General features: G+C 44.9%; 4 non-coding genes and 1 pseudogene across 36 annotated transcripts in view; all 5 read left to right on the top strand.

Moving 5' to 3' along the window:
* Positions 1-21,330, top strand: part of LOC144577477 (uncharacterized) — a 117,876-nt gene that overhangs the window by 77,239 nt on the left and 19,307 nt on the right. For 29 of the 33 annotated variants that reach the window (XR_013521551.1, XR_013521547.1, XR_013521548.1 and 26 more), the window contains 9 exons: positions 1,042-1,127; positions 3,646-3,686; positions 4,692-4,763; positions 9,193-9,244; positions 9,715-9,794; positions 12,697-12,864; positions 14,373-14,490; positions 16,018-16,168; positions 21,044-21,264. This is a non-coding gene — a transcript (uncharacterized LOC144577477). Of the gene's footprint in view, positions 1-1,041; positions 1,128-3,645; positions 3,687-4,691; positions 4,764-9,192; positions 9,245-9,714; positions 9,795-12,599; positions 12,865-14,372; positions 14,491-16,017; positions 16,169-21,043; positions 21,265-21,330 lie in introns of all 33 variants that reach the window. The other 4 variants (XR_013521569.1, XR_013521546.1, XR_013521544.1 and 1 more) reach the window with 1 other exon arrangement.
* On the top strand, positions 592-669 carry LOC118145371 (small nucleolar RNA SNORD113/SNORD114 family; annotated as a pseudogene).
* On the top strand, positions 1,432-1,503 carry LOC118145346 (small nucleolar RNA SNORD113/SNORD114 family). Its single transcript, XR_004730467.1, has one exon. It is a non-coding gene; the product is annotated as a small nucleolar RNA SNORD113/SNORD114 family (small nucleolar RNA).
* LOC118145360 (small nucleolar RNA SNORD113/SNORD114 family) lies at positions 2,807-2,878 on the top strand. The gene has a single exon (XR_004730480.1). It is a non-coding gene; the product is annotated as a small nucleolar RNA SNORD113/SNORD114 family (small nucleolar RNA).
* LOC118145343 (small nucleolar RNA SNORD113/SNORD114 family) lies at positions 4,103-4,177 on the top strand. Its single transcript, XR_004730464.1, has one exon. It is a non-coding gene; the product is annotated as a small nucleolar RNA SNORD113/SNORD114 family (small nucleolar RNA).

The raw sequence follows: 21,330 nt of genomic DNA on the forward strand, positions 1-21,330 counted from the left end.
AAGCGTTGTATTTGTGAGTGGCAAGTTCAAAATTGCTTATTTTCCTAAGAGAAAATGAAATAAACTTCAAATAATGCTGGCCTAGATGAGTCACTAAATGAAGGTGAATCATGAGTGAGAGAGAGTCCCACTGTATGCTGCGAACTCCGCTGCGCTCTGTGCTCTGCAGAATGGATGAACTGTGCCCCTTGAAAAATTCTCCCACGGTCACACGCTGTGCCTGCATCGTGGTTAGACTCAGCCAGACTAATGTGAGGAAGAGTCAACATTTTTGACTTCATTCTGGTGCCTGATTAAGAGGACTCAATGTATTATAAAAAGCGTATGACATTATCAAAGATATCCAGTTACATCCCAGTGAAAGACATGGAAGTGATAAGAAGCGTTGTATTCATGATGCATATATAAAAACCTGAGGATCGTTCATTAAAGAGGTGTATCAATGTTGGAATGATTCTGTATACAAATTAGGCATATTAAAGTTATTCTTGGGATTTTTTTGAACCATACAGACTTAAAATTACTATTAGTGAATTAATGAATCAGTCAATAGACAAGGTAGAGATGAACGGAGCAAGAGACGAGCAATCCTGGATTGATGATGACTGCTGGTGGCGTATGGGTCATATGCGCTGAATTGGTGTTTGTGTTTACATGTTTTGATTCTGTTTCTATAATTGGCCAATATAAAAACCAGTAACTATGTGTGGATAAGGATGAGTAAGTTAATCGTTGCCCAGTTATAAAAAATATGCGGTGAGGCAAGAAACACTAATAATATGTATTGAGAATAGTGGAATCTGAAGAGAAGGAAATGTGCATGTCTGTCCCCTCTTTGGCTTGTGGTGATATAGACAGGATAATTATAGACAGTGTTCAAATTCTTGGTTAATCGTAAGTTGGAAATTGCTCATTCTTTAAAGAGAAAATGAAATAAGTATACTCCAGATAGCGATGGCATAGATGACTAGTGGTGGGTGAGAAGCAAGGATCAACAGTCCATGTGCCCTCTTATCACCTTCTTTTCTCTGTACTCCTCAGAATGGACGTGCTTGTTCTGATTCGAAGACTCCTCACGACCACGTGTTCTGTTTGCAGCACGCTTAGGAAGGAGCATGTGTACCAGTGTGAGTAACGGTCAGACTTCTTGTATTCCTTTGGGTGGTTTATGTAAGAGTACTATAAATACACGTGTCATGTACTATATATACATATGTAATATAATCGAAGATGGTGAATTGTATCTAGTGAGAGATATGGGAGTCAAAAGAAGTATTACACTGACAATTCACATATGAAAAACAGGGTAATAATGAAACATATATTAACGTCAGAATGATTAGGAATATCTTTTTGGGGTTTTGTGAATCATAGGTTTAAAGTTATTATTCCGACGATGTAGAAAATAATGGAGGGAAGAAGGGCCCATCCTGGGTCGACGATGACCACTGGTGGCGTATGAGTCATGAACGATGGATATGTGTCTGGAGCTCTGAGGTCCGTCTCAAAAGACACCTAGTCCATTCCCTGTTTCAAATGATCCTACAGACGATGGCAAAAAAATAGAAACTATATGTGTTTGATTTTCATGTTCATGAATTTTTATTTTATATTTATAATTGGACCAATGAGATAATCAATAAATATACAAATAAAGATGAATAAGGACTACCTGTAATCTCAGCACTTTGGGAGGCCAAGGTCGTTGGATCACTTGAGGTCAGGAGTTCAAGACCAGCCTGGCCAACGTGGTGAAACCCCATCTCTACTAAAAATGCAAAGATTAGCCAGGTGTGGTGGCATGCGCCTGTAAGCCCAGCTACTTCGGTGGCTGAGGCATGTGAAATGCTTGAACCCAGGAGGTTGCAGTGAACTGAGATCATGTCACTGCAGCTTGGGTGATAGAGCAAGATTCTGCCTCAAAGGAAAAAGAAAACATGAATAAGGTTAAGCATTGTCCAGTTATAAAAATATGTGGAAAGACAAAATATACTATTAACATATACTGAAATTGGTAACAACTAAAGAGCAACCTTGAATACCTGTTACCTCTTTGAATGAGAAAGACAGTGTAAATTATTGACCATATTCGAGTTATGGGTCAAGAACGAGTCCAAAGTTTCACCATGTTGCCCAGGCTGGTCTTTAACTCCTGACCTCAAGTGATCCACCTGCCTTGGCCTCCCAAAGTGCTGGGATTACAGGCACGAGCCACCACACCTGGCCAGTGGTTTATTAAAAATGAAATGTACCTCAAATTAATGAATGTATAAATGAGTATAAATGTATACGCGTTCATTAATTTGAGGTATATTTGAAAAGCAAGGATCGATGGAGAGAAGGTCTCATGTCCGTTGTCATCTCTTCTGCTCTGTACTCAGAATGGAAGCACAGAAGCTGGTGTCACTGGCTAAGAGCTGTATGGTCCATCTCTGTGCTGGAAGCTACAGACCAGTGAGAGTAATAATCAAAGTTCTTGTCCCATCTTGGGTATTTTGTTTAAAGGTTTATAGTGTATGAACAAAAAATATGACATAGAATCCCATAAGGCCGCGAGTAGCCCAGGGATAAGTATGGAATGAATGTGGAGTGTTATCCTGATGGACGCTTGTATGTAAAGCATGTCCTGCATTATTACGAAAGAGAACGAGGGGATATGGAATTGTGAGGATGAGTGTATATACGAATTAGAGATATCGACGCTCCTCTTGGGGTTTTGTGAGTGATAGTGTTTAAAACTTATTGATGGTGAATTCATGAAGTAATAAGTAATGTAACAGTGAATGAAGAGCACCAGAGCTAATCCTGGATTAATCATGACCCCTGGTAATGGACGGGTTTTAGACAGTGAATACCTATCTGGAACTCTGAGGTCCTTCAGAAGAGAAATACAGTTTCTTCCCCTTTTTGGAAGTGATCCTATAGACAGTTGTCAGGAATATGCGAGGGTCGTGTTTTTGCTCTTTGTGAGCACAAGTTTTCGATCTATTATTATAATTGGATCAATGAAGGAACCATTGAACAAATATACAAATAAATTATGTTGGATGAGACTAAGCATTGTCCAATTATAAACATAGTTTGTGATGCAAGAAAAACTATGATACGGCCGGGCACAGTGGCTCCTACTCATAATCCCAGCACTGTGGGAGGCCGAGGCAGGTGGATCACCTGAGGTCGGGAGTTTGAGACCAGCCTGGGCAACATGGTAAAACCCCATCTCTGCTAAAAACACAAAGTTAGCTGGGCGTGGTGGTGCATGCCTGTGATCCCAGCTCCTTGGGAGGCTAAGGCAGGAGAATTGCTTGAACCTGGGAGGTGGAGGATGCAGTGAGCCGAGATCACACCACTGCACTTCAACCTGGGCAATAGAGTGGGAAGAAAACCTATGATATATATTGAAAACACCAATACCATTAGGGAATGAGTGGTATAACTTTTTATTTCTTTAGTTAGGGATGTTGTAGACAGTGATAAATAATAATGAATGTTTATGTTTATGTCAGTGGCGTGAGTGATACTGTCTAGCTGTGTAGAGTAAGTAAAATAAATTACTACATGACTGAAGAAATGGAAGAATGAATGCAGAGAACAGTGCAGGTAATGTTTAGTCTTTTCTGGTCATCTCTGCTCTGTATTCCACAGAATAAATGCACTCCAGCTGATCTTATCATTCCTTTTTCACGGTAAGCTCTGTGGTTGCGTCTGTGTGTCATACGGTGTATGGAGACCACTGTGAGTGACAGTCGATGATCTTAGCTTCAGTGTTTTTTAAAAAAGGTATTTGTGGCAGTATTAAGAAGTATTAAATATAATCATTGAAGGTAAACTTTGGCCCATTGGTAGAAATGGAATTAATATAAAGCATTATGTTGTTTAATGAATATATATAACATTGGATTTAATTAATGCAAACATTGGATTTAATTAATGAAAGAGGTGTAGTGCTGTTAGTAATAATGACATAGACAGATATTAGAGCTATTTAAGGATTTTACTCTCAAGTTGTTGTGGCCCTTAGGTAATTATTTTATTGTTCGTGAACTGGTAAATTAATCAATAAAAACACGTAGACATGAATTAAGAAAATGAGGTCCAAGCTTGAACCAGTGACGACAGCTGGTGGCATTTGAGTCGTGGATGATGAATATGAAGTGTCTGGAACTCTGAGATTCAACATAATAGAAATCGAATTCATTCCTCTGCTGAAAAAATCCATTAGATAGATATTAGAGATATCAAGAGTTATTTGCTGCCAATTTTACGGTTCATGAATTGTGATTATATTAATATCAATGAATCAATGAAAGAATCAAAGATTTATATGATTAAACATGAAGAGAGAGAGGCATATTCTAATTGTTAACACATGTGGCAGGGAAAGAAATACTGTTAATTAATTTGGAATGGGTAATACATGGGCCAGTGGTTTTAACTCTCTGGCTAAGAATCATATAACAATTGATAGAGCAGTAACACTGATTAGTTATCAATGGCTACGTGATTTTTAGGTCCATTCTCAGGTCAGATGGGCCAATTGTAAGTCTAATACTTATTTTATTAAGGGGAAAATAGCAAATATTAACATAAATCAATAAATACCAACTGACAGAGCAAATGGAAGGTAGCATGAAAGAACTAATGAGGAAAAGTCTCAAATTGTGTCTTCTGCTCTTCCTTGGAATCCTCAGAACAGTCACTCCCTGCACTGATCCTGCCATGGCCACTGCTCTATTGTCATTTTAAGGAACATACAGACAAATGTGAGTAATCATCAAAGTGCTTGTCTTTGTTTGGGCCATTTAAGAGTGGTCAATGCGGCCGGGCACGGTGGCTCACGCCTATAATCCCAGCACTTTGGGAGGCCGAGGCGGGCGGATCACGAGGTCAAGAGATCGAGACCATCCTGGCCAACGTGGTGAAACCCCATCTCTACTAAAAAAATACAAAAATTAGCTGGGCATGGTGGCACAAGCCTGTAGTCCCAGTTACTCGGGAGGCTGAGGCAGGACAATTGCTTGAATCCAGGAGGCAGAGGTTGCAGTGAGCCGAGATCACGCACTGCCCTCCAGCCTGGCGCCTGGCGACAAAGCAAGACTCTGTCAAAAAAAAAAAAAAAAAGTGGTCAATGCATTATTAAAATATAATCAAAGAAGACTAACCGTGGCCCAAAAATGAACACAGGGATGATATGAAGCATTACGCTGAGTAATGCGTATTTAAAACAATGAAGTCAGTTCAAGAAACAGGTCTAATTTCTGTGGGAACTGATCTATAGGTAGCAGGACTATTATAGTTTTCATCCTATTTGTTCTGATCGATTTCTTTTTCTTTATTATGAAGTAGGAAATTAATAAATAAATGAAACAGACAAAGTCTAAATGAAGAAAAAGATTGATAGCCTGTGGCCTTGTCCAGGGCGTGAGTAGAGGATGATGAGTAGTAGAAGTCAGGAAGTTTGGGCTCCGATATAAAAGAAACCTCGTCTATTGCTTACTTGGAAATGATCCTGTAGACAGTAGTTAAAAATACTCAGTTATCGGCTGGGTGAGGTGGCTCAAACCTGTAATCCCGGCACTTTGGGAGATCGAGGCAGGTGGATCACAAGGTCAGGAGTTCGAGACCAGCCTGACCAACATGGTGAAACCCCATCTCTACTAAAAATACAAGAATTGGCCGGGCGCGGTGGTTCAAGCCTGTAATCCCAGCACTTTGGGAGGCTGAGGCGGGTGAATCACGAGGTCGAGAGATCGAGACCATCCGGGTCAACATGCCCCGTCTCTACTAAAAATACAAAAAATTAGCTGGGCATGGTGGCGCGTGCCTGTTATCCTAGCTACTCGGGAGGCTGAGGCAGGAGAATTGCCTGAACCCAGGAGGCGGAGGTTGTGGTGAGCCGAGATCGCGCCATTGCACTCCAGCCTGGGTAACAAGAGCGAAACTCCATCTCAAAAAAAAAAATAAAAAAAATACAAGAATTAGCTGGGAGTGGTGGTGAGTGCCTGTAATCCCAGCTACTTGGGACGCTGAGGCATGAGAATTGCTTGAACCCAGGAGGCGGAGTTGCAGTAGCCGAGGTCATGCCACTGCACTCCAGCCCGGGAAACAAAGTGAGACCTTGTCTCAAGGAAAAAAAAATTCAGTTACCCTATTCTCGTGCTTTTGTGATTCATGGATAATGATTATGTTACTACAAGTGAATTAATGCATGCAGAACCCAAGTAAAAGAAATGAGTGAATAAAAGCACGGCCATACCTGGACCAACTATAACATGTGTACTGAAGCAAGTCACAGTACTGCTCTACTGCCCAGGAAGTGGGAATCGCGTTGTTTTTTTTTTTAAATTGCATTTTAGGTTTTGGGGTACATGTGCAGAACATGCAAGATAGTTGCATAGGTACGAACATGGCAGTGTGTTTTGCTGCCTTCCTCCCCTTCACCCACATTTGACACTTCTCCCCAGGCTATCCCTCCCCAGCTCCCCCCGCCCGCTGTCCCTCCCCTATTCCCCCCAATAGACCCCAGTGTGTCCCTTCCCAGTACTCCCTTCCCTGTGTCCATGTGTTCTCATTTTTAATCTATCAGAATGAGAAACATGTAGACAAATGTATGAGTTGTCCGTGTTTATGTTGAGTTGTCTTTGGTTTCCTGGTTGTTTGCTTTATTCCTAAAAAGGGTTGCTGTTTATATAAATAAAAGACTAATTTTAAAGAGGGCTAGTGGCCAGAATTTGTTTTATAACAAGAGCTATTGTTCTCACTAAATTCCGTTACAAAGTGATGTCATCTGCTATTACTTTGGTAATGAGCAACTGCGCGTGCGCTGTGATTGTCCATGCTGTAGTCTAGATCATGTACAAGGACACTGATTTTATCTTAATAATGAACAAACGCGTAAGTTAATAATAATCAGTTAGCTAAAAGGATAAAGCAAGGGCCAGTAGCAAATGTGTCTGGAAATACGGGTTGTGATGTAACTGCTTTCTGAGAGTGTCTTCTTCTTAAGGCAAATATTTCGGCTCTTACAAGTTTTTGTATAAGGAGGATATGCATAGCTGCACATTGTCAGACATGTTCTGGGTTTCTGAGAGTTTACACATTCTTCTGTTTCTTTGCAAAGAATGAATAATTGGCCAGACTGGCTTGTGAATGGATGAATTAAGTGGTATCAAGCACTGTTCATTGGTATGAAATTGCTTTGAAACAAGTGTTGAGATGAATCTAATTCTGCATATGGGAAGTCCAAAGATTTAGGTTGTTGAGTGCATTGGGGGAGGCATTGAAGCTGACTTGTTTTGTAGAGAGCTCTCATTCTTGATTCAGCTGGTGGATTCAAAGGCATCAATTTATTTTGTTTTATTTTATTCTGGGGTACATGTGCAGGATGTGCATGCTTGTTACATAGGTGAACGTGTGCCATGGTGGTTTCCTGCAGCTGTGGACGCATCACCTAGGTATCAAGCCCGGCATGCATTAGCAATTCTTCCTGATGCTCTTCCCACCCTCCCTTGACAGGTGCCAGTGTGTGTTGTTCCCCTCCCTGTATCCACGTGTTCTCGTTGTTCAGGCCCCACTTATAAGTGAGAACGTGCGGTGTTTGGTTTTCTGTTCCTGCATTAGTTTGCTGAGGATAATGACTTCCAGCTTCATCCATGTCCCTGCAAAACAGATGTTCTTGTCCCTTTGATGGCTGCATAGTTTTCCATAGTGCGTATATATCACATTTTCTTTATCCGGTCTGTCATTGATGGACATTTGGGTTGATCCCATGTCTTTGCTATTGTGAATAGTGCTGCAGTGAACATATGTGTGCATGTATCTTTATAACAGAATGATTTACATTCCTTTGGGTATATACCCAATGATGGGATTGCTGGGTCAGATGGTATTTCTGCTTCTGAATCTTTGAGGAATCAGCACAACGTCTTTCACAGTGGTTGAACTAATTTATTTACATTTCCACCAAGAGTGTAAAAGTGTTCTTATCCATGTGCAACCTGGTCAGCATGGTTTTTCTTGACCGTTTAATAATCACAGTTCTGACTGGTGTGAGCCGGCACCTCCCTGTGGTTTTGACTCGCATTTCTCTGATCATCAATGATGTTGAGCTTTTTTCTTGTTTGTTGGCTGCATGTATGTCTTCTTTTGGCAACTGTCTGTTCATGTCCTTTGCCCACTTTTTAATGGGGTTGTTTGTTTTCTTCTTGTAAATTTGATTAAGTTCCTTGTAGATTCTGGATATTAGACCTTTGTCAGATGAATAGAGTGCAAAATTTTTCTCCCATTCTGTAGGTTGTGCATTCACTCTGATGATAGTTTCTTTTGCTATACAGAAACTCTTTAATTAGATTTCATATGTCAATTTTTGCTTTTGTTGCAATTGAAAAGACATCCATTTTAAATGCAAAATTAATAATTGAATTAGTGTGACAAAAAAGAGGGACTTTTCTGGCCAATTGTAAAAAGAACATGACCCAATTTTAAAGAATCAGTCTAAACTTGCTTACGTTGCATCCATTGGAGTATTAGAGCACAGTCAAAATTCAGGATGTTTCACTCTTTTTACCATTTGCTTTCTACCCTCCAGAAATGATTATCATTGGTAAAGACTGTGGCTGCTAAGTCTCTGGGAAAAAAGGCTACAGACCTATACAAGTAATGCACAGTGTTCTTGCTCCTGGGTGGGGTGGGGTGTTTAGTCGTAGGTATTCATTGTATGATAAAAGAATGAATAAATGACTATATCTGTACACAAAATTAAAGCAGATCAGGGATGAGAATATGTTACACACCAATAATCAGAATGAGTTTAATAAGAACATTTTTAATATCCCAAAACACTGAGTTTTATGAATTAAATGAATAAATCAGGAGTGTTTCTTCTTTGCTTGAGGATCATATAGACAAAGAATGGTAAGAGTCAATGTTTCTGCCGTGGGAGAGTGGTGAGTTCCAGTTCATCTACTTTGTTAAGAGAAACAAATAAATGATTTCACAAATTTACCAATACCTAATTATAAATAGCTAAGCAAATCAAGGAGGGAAGCATAGGATCAGTTGAGAGAATTTGGATATTTCCACTCCTTTTTTGGTAACAGATACTCCTGCATGTTTTGCGTATAAGTTTTTAAAGGTATAAAAGAATGCATATTTATTTTTCCTTTTTTTTGCCATCTGCTTTCAACTCCGTAGAATGAACACACTCAAGCCAACAATGGATCTGTAATGATGAAGATGGTCCAGTGTGAGTAACGATGCAGATTCTGGTCATTGTCGGGGTGGTCTGTTTAGGGCATTTAGTATCTGATAAAAAATGCAGAATATAATCCATGACGGCTATGTAAGGACCAACGATAAGATTGTATTATAAATCAAGGTTCATGGTTACTACACTTTTGCACAACAGAGGCCTTTTCAAAAGAGGAGCTCTACATTTTTAGCTCTGTGGGTATGGAATATGGAGTCAGCTGTGTTTAACTCTGATAGTTTTTATGTCAGGTGGTTCATTTAAGGGTATTCCTAATAGTATTAAAATGAATAATATGTTAATTAATAAGATGGAGCTCCATTCAAGAGCTGGAGATAAAAATGTGGAATAAATCACTGTTTGTGATCGATTTCTACGACAGTTACTTCCTGTTCACGAAATTGAAACCTAAATCTAGGTCTTTTCATTTGGTAATATCCTTTTTCCTTTGGTAATATCATCTACAGGATGGATAGACCGGAGCTGATTTAATTATTCCGTGTGATGAGGAACTTTAGCCCTCTGAGTAAGGAGAATGTCTTGCAATGTAAGTAATAAAGTTCTTGGCTTGGGTTGTTAGTTCACGATTTCAACTGTCATTTAAAAAGATAATTAAATTTTAAAAGGCCATGCGTAGGCCTATGATGAGAACGTGTTATGAACTGAAATTAATCCAACTTAGCACAAACGCAGAATGAGAAAAAAACTTAGCTTTTCCATTCATTTTCAGTAGTTAAATGTCACATTGTATGTTTGTCTCATTGATGATTAAAGACTCCCCTCTCGATAAAGGCTGTTACTCATTTACAGAGTCAGTATTCTGGTTGCTGAGTAAGATGGTGGTTCCTTCTTGTTCATTGTGGTGTCTAAAAGTTGTTCAAATTAAATGTAGAGGGGCCGTGTCTGGACCAGTGATGTGAATGGAATGCATCTGAATGAAAATTATGGTCAATCATTTTGTGAACAACTGAGGTCCATTGCAAAAGAAAGAACTAGTATGTAAAGCTTTGTGGGAATAATGTCAGGAAAATTTGAGAATGTAGTACTGGAGCTTGAGAGGGTTCACAGATACTAATTTTATATGATTAGCGGATAAGCGAATGGTTCAACAAACAGGTATATTCATGAGTAAAGAAAAAGAGGTTAAGACATGGACCAATTCTGAGGGTATGTTGTAAAGCAGGGAATATAATGAATTCAGTTCTGAAATACCTTGGTCCGTCAAGAAAAAGAAAATAGATTAAATTTGCCACCACTTTGCGTAAGAAGCATCTAGATAGAGACATTTAATAGTCGATGTTCTGGTCTTAGTTTGCTGTGGGTTCCTGGATGTTTGATTCATTAAGGCAAAAAACATTAAAATTAAACAAATACGTGGTTAACTAAATAAGTAAGTGCCAAGTATGAACCAATATAAGGGTATTTCATTATTTTCTGTATCTGGTTTTTACCCCCACGAACGGGCGTAACTTGGCTGTTTTAATAATTATCTGAAGGATGAAGATCTTGACTATCATCCATGTGGTCAAGGAGTGTGTCGAACAGGGCAAGTCAGGTTAAGATTTTATTCTCAGTTTGGCCTTTTTGTTACAGATGATGATGATTTATTATTTTAAAAGAAGCAATGACTTCATGTAACCATTAAATCCAAAAAGACCGTGCCTGAACCAGTGATAAGAAATTACCTGCCAAGTGTCATGGATAAATCGTTTTGCAAAATGAGATCCATTTAAAAAGAGGCTTGGTTTGCTACCTCTTAGATTAAGGAGCTAATAGACAGATTCTAGCCTTCGTCAAAGATCTTGTTCTTGGGCTAGTCGTGGTTCTCTTGAGTTTTATTATTTTGTTACAAATAATAAATAGGTAAACAAGTACTAAGTATTTATGCTAGTAAAATTACAATGGCCACTCAAGGCCAATTGGGAGATTATATTATAAAACGAAGATTTGTTTAACTTGAGTTAACTGTTTTACCACTGCTTAAGGGGGTAGCAGAAAGACTTGAAGAATAGTCAATTTCTCCCCTCTTCCTTGGGAGTAGATCCTTTGTTGTTGACTTATGAGAAACTAACATGAACAACAAAAAAACTAGAATGGCCAACAATATTTAAATGATAACCTTTCACGAACAAGAATTATGATCAACACAATTTTGCTTCTCTGAAATCCATTTAACAGAAAAGATTCAATCTGTTGTCTCCGTATAATGAGGTCAGAGACAGGTGTTAAAATGTTCAGTGTTCTTGTTTTTGTATTTTGGTTCATGGAGTTGATTATTATGATTGAGAAAATAAATCTATGAAAAAGTAAATTAGAAGAGGGCAAATAATGAACCAGTGATTAAAATGTGTTTTGAAACAAAGATCATTAGTATTTCAGTTCTGCACCGTGAACGTTTATGAAACGAAAGCTTAATCTTTTATATCTTTATTTTAATAGTATATAGTACCATTCTGCATGTACTGTGGATATATTTTAGACATTTTTGCATGCTACTTAACATTGATTTTTTTTTTCACTATCTCAGTTACAAATTCTAGCGAGTTGATTTATTTGGAGGTGGTGGTAGGAGACCCCTTATACCCCATATTTTACTATTTTCTGGCAGCTAATATCTGAGAGAGTATTAAAATAACTAATATTAAGGCATTCATTTCAGCTCAACATCTATGATGCTAGTTCCTGTCGGCCCTCATGTCAGGAGTGGCATGTACATATGACTTTAGTCTAGTTCCACTCACCAAGTGGCTCTGTGAGATTAGATGGAGACCTTCTTCTTCTTCTTCTCCTCCTCCTCCTCTTTATTATTATTATTATTATTATTATTATTATTATTATTATGTTGAGATGGAGTCTTGCTCTGTCACCAGGCTGGAGTGCAGTGGTGTGATCTTGGCTCACTGCAACCTCTGCCCCCCGGGTTCAAGCGATTCTTCTGCCTCAGCCTCCTGAGTAGCTGCGACTACAGGCATGTGCCACCACGCCCAGCTGATTTTTGTATTTTTTTTTCAGTAGAAATGGGGTTTCACCATGTTGGCCAAGATGATCTCGATCTCTTGACCTTGTGATCTGCCTGCCTCAGCCTCCCAAAGTGCTGGGATTACAGGTGTAAGCCGCTGTGCCTGGCCCGAGACCCACTTATAAATTCAGCCATTCAATAGAATAGGGCAGGTAGATGGGCTCTCTATGAGATTAGATGGAGACCCACTTATAAATACAGCAATTTTATAAAATAGGGCAGGTCGATGGGCTTTCAAGAAGCACAGAAGGTGTGCCTTTAGCTTAATCTTTGTGTCAGGTGAGTTGTGGAAGAGATGGCTCCTGAGCCAGTGACAGGCTCATTATTCTGCAGCTCCGCAAAGCTGGGGACCACACTCCTCTCCTTCGCTGCTCTGCCCCTTGTGCCTGACATGGAGAGCACATGCAGTAATCATCTGTTGAATGAATAGGTGAATACATGGTGAATAAAAGAATGGAGGAGTGAAGCAGTACATGAACAAGTGAGTCTCGGAGTAAATAAAGGAATGAATAAATGAACTAACGAAAATGTGAAGGAGTACACAAATGAGCGAGTGGATCATAAATAACGGAATCAGCGATCAGTGGATAAATGCATGGTGAGTTAATGAGTGGGTGAGCTCATGTGCAAGTGAAAATGTCACAAAGTGAGTGAGTGGATGATGAAAGACTGCCAGTGAGTGAATGAATGGAAGACTGGTCAGGGAGTTAAGAAATGAAAGACCAATGTGTGAATGGCTGAGTGAGTCACTGGATCCATGGATTCCTGAGTGAATTTATGAATTAACAGATAAATGAAAGCCAATTAGTGATGAGGAAATAAATGAATGGGTGAGCCAACATATGAATCAATCAATGAGTTAATGACTCAATGAAGAACCAAATGAATGAATGAGTAAGTCTAGGACAGAGTGAGTTTACAAATGAATACATTAAAGAGAGAGGAAACAATGGAATAAATTAACTGGGTAAATAAATGAGTCAGTGAATGAAACAATTACTGAGTGAATAAATAGAGGGAGAGATGAGTGACGGATATATTACAGTTCATAAAAAAGTGAATTAGTGAATGAGCAGATGAGTCAGTGAATGAGTGTGTCATCAAGGAGTAAATGAGCTGTGGGAACGAGGAAGTGAATAAGTGAATGAGTCAATAAATTAGTGAGTCAGCTTATTCAAGTGTGAGGCAGTCCATGGGTGAACTCATACTAGGACTCTTTCCCCGACTGTTCCACAGAGAGTAGTCGTGCCCCAACTTCACACCGTGGCACAAATAACTCAATCAGAGCACCCGCCCTCCATGTGGGCGTTTGTTTACATGTCATAATTAAACTGATGTGCCGCAGGGGCCAGGAACTGGGTCAAATTATTCTCTGTATCCCTGATGCCTGCCAGCTCTGTGCCTCGGAAGCGCCCAGTAAATTGTTGCTGAGTGCATGAACGAGTAACTAAAAATACACATGCTCATTCGGAACCAGGACGGCCTGTCTGAGAATGGCCTGGGAGCTGTTCTTTGGGGAGGTGTGCTGTGTGTCTGGTGGTTTGCAGTGGCCTCCTGCACAAGTCCAGGCTCTGCCTTGAGTCCAGCTTCCTGTGTCCAGTGCCAGTGAGACAGGATACTGGCAGTTCCGACTGCCCTGGACATCGGCCCATCCTTGGGCAATGCTGGCTTGGCATGGTGGAATGGAAGCCCCAGGTCTTCCCGAAAGCTGCCCTTGCCTCTGCCAAGACAGGAGATCGAAAATAACCCCGTCTTGTTTTTATGCCTCCAGTGAGTGGGCCCACTCCATGCCTTTCCAAGCAAACCACATTCCTCCTTGCTGTGGGTGTGGGACTGTGGGTAGGACCACCCCTTGACTTTCGGCCTCAGCTTCGTCTGGTAGATGAGAATAACAATACCTGCCCGCCTGAGTGGATGTGATGTTTCACAGGAGCTTATTTAATACATGTCACGTACATAGCATGGTACTTGGGAGGAAATAAATGCCTCAGAAATGTCACTTGCCAATTTCCGTCATCCTCACCCAAAGTAGCTGTATTTTCTGATTTCAGAGGCATTAATTTAAAAGCTCTCAAATGGATGTGATACTCAAATCCCCTCTTTCAGGAGATTGGAGAGTTCAACTAGGTTGTAGGAGGAACGCCGGTCTGGATGGTATCCCAGGCCAGTCCCAACCTTCAGGATGGCGCAGCGTGTTCCTACCAGGAAACAGACAACCAGAAAAGTGAGTTGGTGACACCCACGCTCTGTGTAGGACACGTGCACAAGACCCACCCTTCACCCCTCTGTCCTTCCCTCCCTTCTCCATTCCACAAATAGGTATTCAGGCCCACTCTATGCCTCACTCTGATCATTTCTCTTCTCCTCTTGCCTTGGCTGGCTCCTGACCCTGGATTTCATCTCTCACTGCTGTTCTGACATCCTTCCTTTGAACTTGGCAATGGGTTCTTGGTCATCAGGTGTGGATACCGCCCTCTCCTTCGTGAGGACTTGATATGGGCTTCCTACGTCAGGGCACATCAGATAGACTCCCCTTTCTTAATTTTGGGCACCTGGGACCCCTATTCTGACTCTTCTAGGTCAGCCGTTTTCCATCTGGGCGAGCTCCAGCCCCTTATAGGAGGAGCTTTGACTGTGCTGGTGGCAGGGAAACCTCCGAATGCCGAGGTTGGGCAGCAGCGTCAGTATAGACGGCTTCAGGTTAGACCCTGAGATTTGCCTGGTGCCGGCAAGCTGATACAGGAGCTAGGAGTTAGGTTGTCACTGACACCCCCCACCCCTGCCCACGGAATTCCGTGGTTGATGAGGCAAAACAACCTGACAGCATTCAGCAACTTACACTTATTCTAGTTTTCACACCCCTCCCACTGGCCACTCAGCCTGTGCTGGGTCTGACACAAAGGTCACCCCCTCTCCCTCCTTCTCAGCCCCCTGCCCTCTCCCTTAGCTTCCTACAGTCCTCTGTTCGCATTTGTCCCTTCCCACTCCTCCATACTGACGCCTGAGCCACATCACACCATCTGCCATGCGCTTCTGAGGACAAGGTCTTCTTTTTATGCCATTATAGCCCACCGGAAGGTCTAGACCTCAGGAAACGTTAGGTTAGTTAGGTGTTCACCCAGCCATTCATTTATTCAAAAAGTACTGGGTTCTTTCTATGTGCCACAGGCTGGGTGATAGACAGCAAGAAGGCAGACGGATACCACCTCTGCCCTTGTGGAGCTCCAAGTCTTGGGTGAGAGATTTTAATCAAATGTTTCTGGCTAAAGTATTTAACTACACTCGTGATAGGTGCTATGAAGCCAAGACCCTGGGGGCCGTCATTAGCTGGGCCAGCTGGGCTGGTCCTGACGCTCACAGGAAGGTCTCCTTGCTTCTCTCCCTGGCTTTGAGGAGGGCCTGGGAGGACAGCACTCTGGCCATGGGCAGAGATGGCCAGTGGCTTTGGCTCCCTGGGCCCAGGTCCGTGGAGTGTTTGGACATCTAAGAGGAAAGAGAAGTGACTGGACCTGCGGGTTTATTCTTGGCTGTCGCTCGAGTTCTACTTGATAATGATCTGGGTGGTTGTGAACTTCGAACCCTGCTCTTCACTCAAGCACCACACGTGTTGACAAAGTCTCTGCTGAGTGTCAGGGTTTGGTCTTCCCTGGTCGACGTTCAAGTATTTCTCTTCGATGTTTTGCCAAATGACAAACTAAAGGTAGGCTGGAATGAGCTGACCTTTTCTTTTTCCTCCACTGCTTTCTCTCAGTTTCTTAAAGTGGTTGCCTGAGAAACAGTGATATCCCGCAGGCAGCCGAGCCATCGGGCAAGCGCTGTTCCAAGCATCATCCCTGCTGCCTCCTTCCGCCTTTGCCGTTCAGTCTCCAGCAAAGCACCCATCCCTCCTCTGTGCATCCCTGGTGAGCCCGCGAGTCCCCACTTCTCATCTGAGCTACCACCATGCTGTGCAGGTTTCCCTCATCTTGGGCTGGTCTTTCTGTCCCCACCTCCCCTCTGTTCTCTTTGGGGAGCTGGGGTTAGAGCCATCTCTCCAGAATGCATGCCCCGGAGTCCCTGCTCCTGACAGCCTGCTCGAGGCCCCCATCGACCCCAGGATAGAGTCCCAGCTCACTAGCCTCCTGCCACACCTCCCACTACATGCTCCCTGGCCTCGTGTGCGGCCTTGCAGAGCCTCCCCGGGTCTCTGGGTGTGTGTGCCTCTGTGCCTTTGCCCCTGGCCCTCTCCATAGCCACCCTCGCACTGCTCCACAGATGCAAGACTTCGCTTGCTTCCCTCCCCAAGGTGGGCTATGTTGCCCTGCACTCTGAATGTTAGATGGCCATGAATTTGACCTTCATCCATAACTTCTGTTGCTTGGTCATGATTTGTTTAGGCGTCTGCTTCCCTAACCAGAGCTTCAGCTCCCTGGCTGTAGGTGCTCTGTCCTGGGCACCTCAGACCCTCCACCGACCAGTATAGAACCCAGTGCAGAGGCGCTCAGTAAGAATGCTAGTTGAATGAAAAAATGAGTGAATGCACAAAAGGAGAATTGTACAGTCATACGGGGCACAAATTATATCCCTGGCAGAGAACCAGGGTCCCTGGCATGGGGGAATAGCACCTCCTCTTCCAGCCAACTCCACTTTGCCCTCCGCCTGCGACTCATTAAGACATATGTAACCTTAATCCTTGAAATTGCTGGGATGGAGCATGTGTTCGCTCAATAGCATGAATGTGGGGATCTGATTTCTTTCTTAAATAAATCTCTCTCCCCCAGGAAGCTTGGACAGGATGTGGGCAATCGAACGAGTGCTTGAAACTGAACGTTTTGCAAAAGGCCCCTTTCGAAATTTGAAACCCCATGGCCACCGGCCAGAGCTGAGTCTGGCTTGTGGGGGTCGCTGTGGCCTCCTCTCAAAGAAGGGAAGAGGGGAAGATTGAAAATAAACCTAGGCTGATGGTTTGCTAGACAGAATTCCCAGGTTTGGTTTTGATTCTCTGATGAAACTTCAGTGAGCTCGGCCATCCTCTTTAGCTCTTCTACCGAGCCTTTGGCTGAAGGCTCCAACCCTCCCAAGGCCGGAAGAGAGCTTGATTTGGTCCTGAAATGGATGGGACAAGTGTGCAGGCACTCGGTGGAATGGGAGCTTTGGCCTAGGTTGGGAGGTGAGGGAGCTCAGGGCCAGGGCCAGTGCAGTCCTGCTCAGAGGGCGGAGCGGCTGGCGGCTGACCCTCCTCCCAGGGAGTAGGCGCTGGGTGGCCCCTGACGGCGAGAATGGAAGGAAAGTTACATCATGCTTTTGTGTCCCAGGCAGAGTCAACAGTTCCCCTTCCATCCGGGCCATGTCCTGGGTGGGTGATGTTACTTTCTCACTATGCAGACAAGGAAACTGAGGCCTGGGGCCCATCACACCCACAATCAGGACCCAGGCAGCTCTGACTCAACGTTCAGTGCTCTCTGCAAGCATCCTGGCATTTGCCATGCAGAGCAGTGACGGAGGATCACAGATGCAGTGGGCTGGGGGGACGGCAGAAAAGAAAGGGGTAGGTTGCCTGGATGCCAGATTCACAGTGCTGCTGTCCTCACGACTGGCTGTCCCCTGCCCCTGCTGTCCTCTGTGGGTGGACACAACCTGGACCAGCCCCTGGGACAGGAGGATTCAGGGTGTCTTAGTCTCTTCTGATTTCTTTTTTCTGTTCTCTGCCAGGAAAGATACTGGCTTCTGTCTTCTTTGGGTTAAATTGCCAGAACCATGTAAATTTCGTGCCCCTCCGCTGTAAAGGGAAGTACATTTCATTAGTTTGTTCTGTAAACTCTTGGTGTGTGCTGTGGCCGTGCACTGATGGCAAGCGCATGTGTGTGTCCCCTGCCCTGGTGGAGCGCATGCACATTCTGCCAGCCAGAGACTGCGCTGGCAGAACGCAGGGGCTCACTCCCGGTCCGAGGTGAGCATCACCCTCTGCTCGCATGAAGGCATCTCACAAAACCCAGAATGTCCCGCAGCCCCGCACATGGAAGGAATTGCTCTCCTCCACGTGAGGTGAGCCACGCTTGTCTGTGGCATTCACATGTCCCCTCCACCTGCTTCTCCAGCCTGAAGGGGACCTCAGTGTCCTCCCGTGACCTTCATGAAGAGACATTTCCTCTCTGTCTTCATTGGAGCCTTTAGCTGGAGCCAGTGACAGCCTAGCTCAGGCTGTTTCCCATCTGTGAAATGGGAAGAGGGAGGACGGCAAGAATCCCTTGCCCTCCCCGAACTGGGCCCTAGAGAGAGGACAGATGTCTCCACTATGATCCCCATTCACCTCCACACCCCATTCACCTCCACCCCATCCCATTCACTTCCACCCTCCATTCACCTCCACCCCCTCCCCATTCACCTCTACCCGCTCCGGATTCACCTCCACCCCATCCGAATTCACCTCCACCCCCATTCACCTTCACCCTGCCCCATTCACTTCCATCCCCCATTCACCTCCACCCCGTCCCCATTCACCTCCACCCCCTCCCCATTCACCTCCACCCCCTCCCCATTCACCTCCACCCCCTCCCCATTCACCTCTACCCGCTCCGGATTCACCTCCACCCCATCCGAATTCACCTCCACCCCCATTCACCTTCACCCTGCCCCATTCACTTCCATCCCCCATTCACCTCCACCCCGTCCCCATTCACCTCCACCCCATCCCCATTCGCCTCCACCCTGTCCCCATTCGCCTCCACCCCGTCCCCATTCACCTCCACCCCGTCCCCATTCACCTCCACCCTGCCTCCATTCACCTCCACCCCGTCCGCATTCACCACCCTGTCTGCATTCGCCTCCACCCCGTCCATTGGAGCTCCTGATCCTCGTAATTTCGGGGCTATTTGGTGATATGTTCTATGTTCTTGGATTTGAGGCTTCTCCTACCAGCAAGTGGTTTTCAACATGGTGAAATAAAAGACAGCCCTGCTACTCTGGCAGGCCCAGACCCCGTCCCGACAGATGCTTCTGGTATTGGCAGCAGTCAGTGACCCCAGCTAGCCCCTGCCGGCCGGGGCTGCTGGCGGCCACCCAGAGGGGACAAAGGCTGTCCTGCTGCAGCATCTCTTGCCCCAGCTGCCCCCGCACTGCCCCCGCCCCCGTGCTCTGGGCTCCTGGCTTCATTTATTGATGGACTCTCCTGTGAGGTTCTCAGGGGAACCCCAGGCCAGAGTTCAGACTTCGTAAAGGGCTGCTTAACTGACTCCCTCTGTCCAGGGGTTCCCTGTCTTCTGCGACCCTGGCCCCTCACCCCTCTCATTCACACCCAGCTGTCCTATACATTCCCTTTGCCCCTGCAACCCCCTGCTCTCTGCAAAACCCCACTGCTCGGCAGGTCGCAAATCCAAAGATTTAATGCCCCAGTTGGCCCAGCTGTTTATTCAGCTGGTGGGTGCTCATCAGAGTTGGAGAAGCCATGTTGGAGAGGAGGGTCCCAAAGGTAGCAGCGACCCCTCTAAAGCCATGGAGTTGGATGTCCCATGCTGCTGTGTTAAAGGCCCCCTGGCTTCTCCTCTCAGGCTTTCTCCTTGCCACCCTTTCTCGGGGACTGTGGCTGTGTGGCCTGGGTTTGGATTTGTACCGTGAGGAACAGGAGACAGAGTGGGGTGTGCGACAAAGGCTGGATTGAGCAGGAAAATCAAGCCTTGCTAGGGATTGAGCTTTAAGAAGTGAGGTTTGTGAGGGCCAGGTGTGGTGGCTCATGCCTGTAATCTCAGTGCTTTGGGACACCCAGGTGGGAAGATAGTTTGAGGCCAAGACACCAACCTGGGCAACATAGCAAGACCCCATCTCTACAAAAAAGAAAAAGATGAGCTGGGTGTGGTGGTGCATGCCTGTGGCCCCAGCTACTCAGGAGGCTGAGGTGGGAGGATCTCTGGGGCCCTTGGATGCCCATCCCCCCTTTTCTAGCATGGCTTTGTGCCCTTGCACTGCAGCCTGGGTGACAGAGCAAGGTCCTGTCTCTAAGAAAAGAAAAAAATGAGGCTTGTGAGCTGGAAACAAGGGAGGCAGAGGTCCTTCCAGTTCTGCAGCCCAATGCTGTAGGCCCCCAGGGAGCTGTCCCTCCCTCTCTGCTTCCCGGACTTGGGTGGAGTCTGTGCTACCACACTGGCCACTTTGCTGAAGCCTCCCAGTGCTGAAACTGAGGCTCAGGTGAGTGCAGACAGCCTAGGCCTGCATCAAGTCTGGGGTGCATCTCACGTCCCCACACCTGCCCCCAGTACTGCTCACCGTACCTGGGATGCACAGGTAGGGGTTCAAAGCAGAAGCCAGCAGTGGCTCTGACCCCAGAGGCTGGTTGCCTTGTCTCCCATCTGTGAGCCTGCGTCAGGGCCTCTTTCACGTGAGAGGTTTCCATCCTGAGCGCACTGTAGCACATGTTTATGGTTTGCTCATCAGGACAAAAGAGCTTACCAAACTTTCCCGGCCAAGTTTACCAATTTGGTAATTTTTCACGAAGCCCTGCAGCAAAGCATCTTCAAAACTCCCGTCCTGGTCCTGACAGTTACCCCGAACAGCTTGTTTCCAAATCCACACAACATGAGGGCTGCAGAGCTCAGAGCATGCTCCTGGCCCAGCCAGCAGGATGTCCTCTTCCTTCTCTGGCATGGGTGCAGGGGCTGCTTTCAGCTGCCCGGGCTTGCCCTCAACCCTAGAGCCTTGCCTTTGGTACCCACTCACTTGCCTCCAAGTTCCTGCTTCCATGACCTCGGGGACAGTCCCCATTGGGTGCTCATTTCTTACTAATACCAGCCCATTTTTTTTCCCAGCAAGGACAGCCTGGCTGAGTCAGTTCCTGGGCCGAGATTGGTGTGGAAGGAACTCTACTGCTATGAGCAAGGCAGTGGCCATGCAAAGCACAGCTCCTGAATCCAGGATCGGATCATAGCCAGTGGCTATCAGAGCCTCAGCAGGAAGAGCCAGCGGGAAACACCAGGCCCAAGGGGCTGTATGGGACATTGACCCGGCACAGGGAGGAGAACAAGTGGATGTAAGTGACAGTTACTCTTCTCGTTGCGGGTTGGAGGGTGGGCTTATGTGTGGACACTGAATCCTT

The sequence above is a fragment of the Callithrix jacchus genome, chromosome 8, assembly GCF_049354715.1.
Source record: "Callithrix jacchus isolate 240 chromosome 8, calJac240_pri, whole genome shotgun sequence".
NCBI classification, from domain to species: domain Eukaryota; kingdom Metazoa; phylum Chordata; class Mammalia; order Primates; family Cebidae; genus Callithrix; species Callithrix jacchus.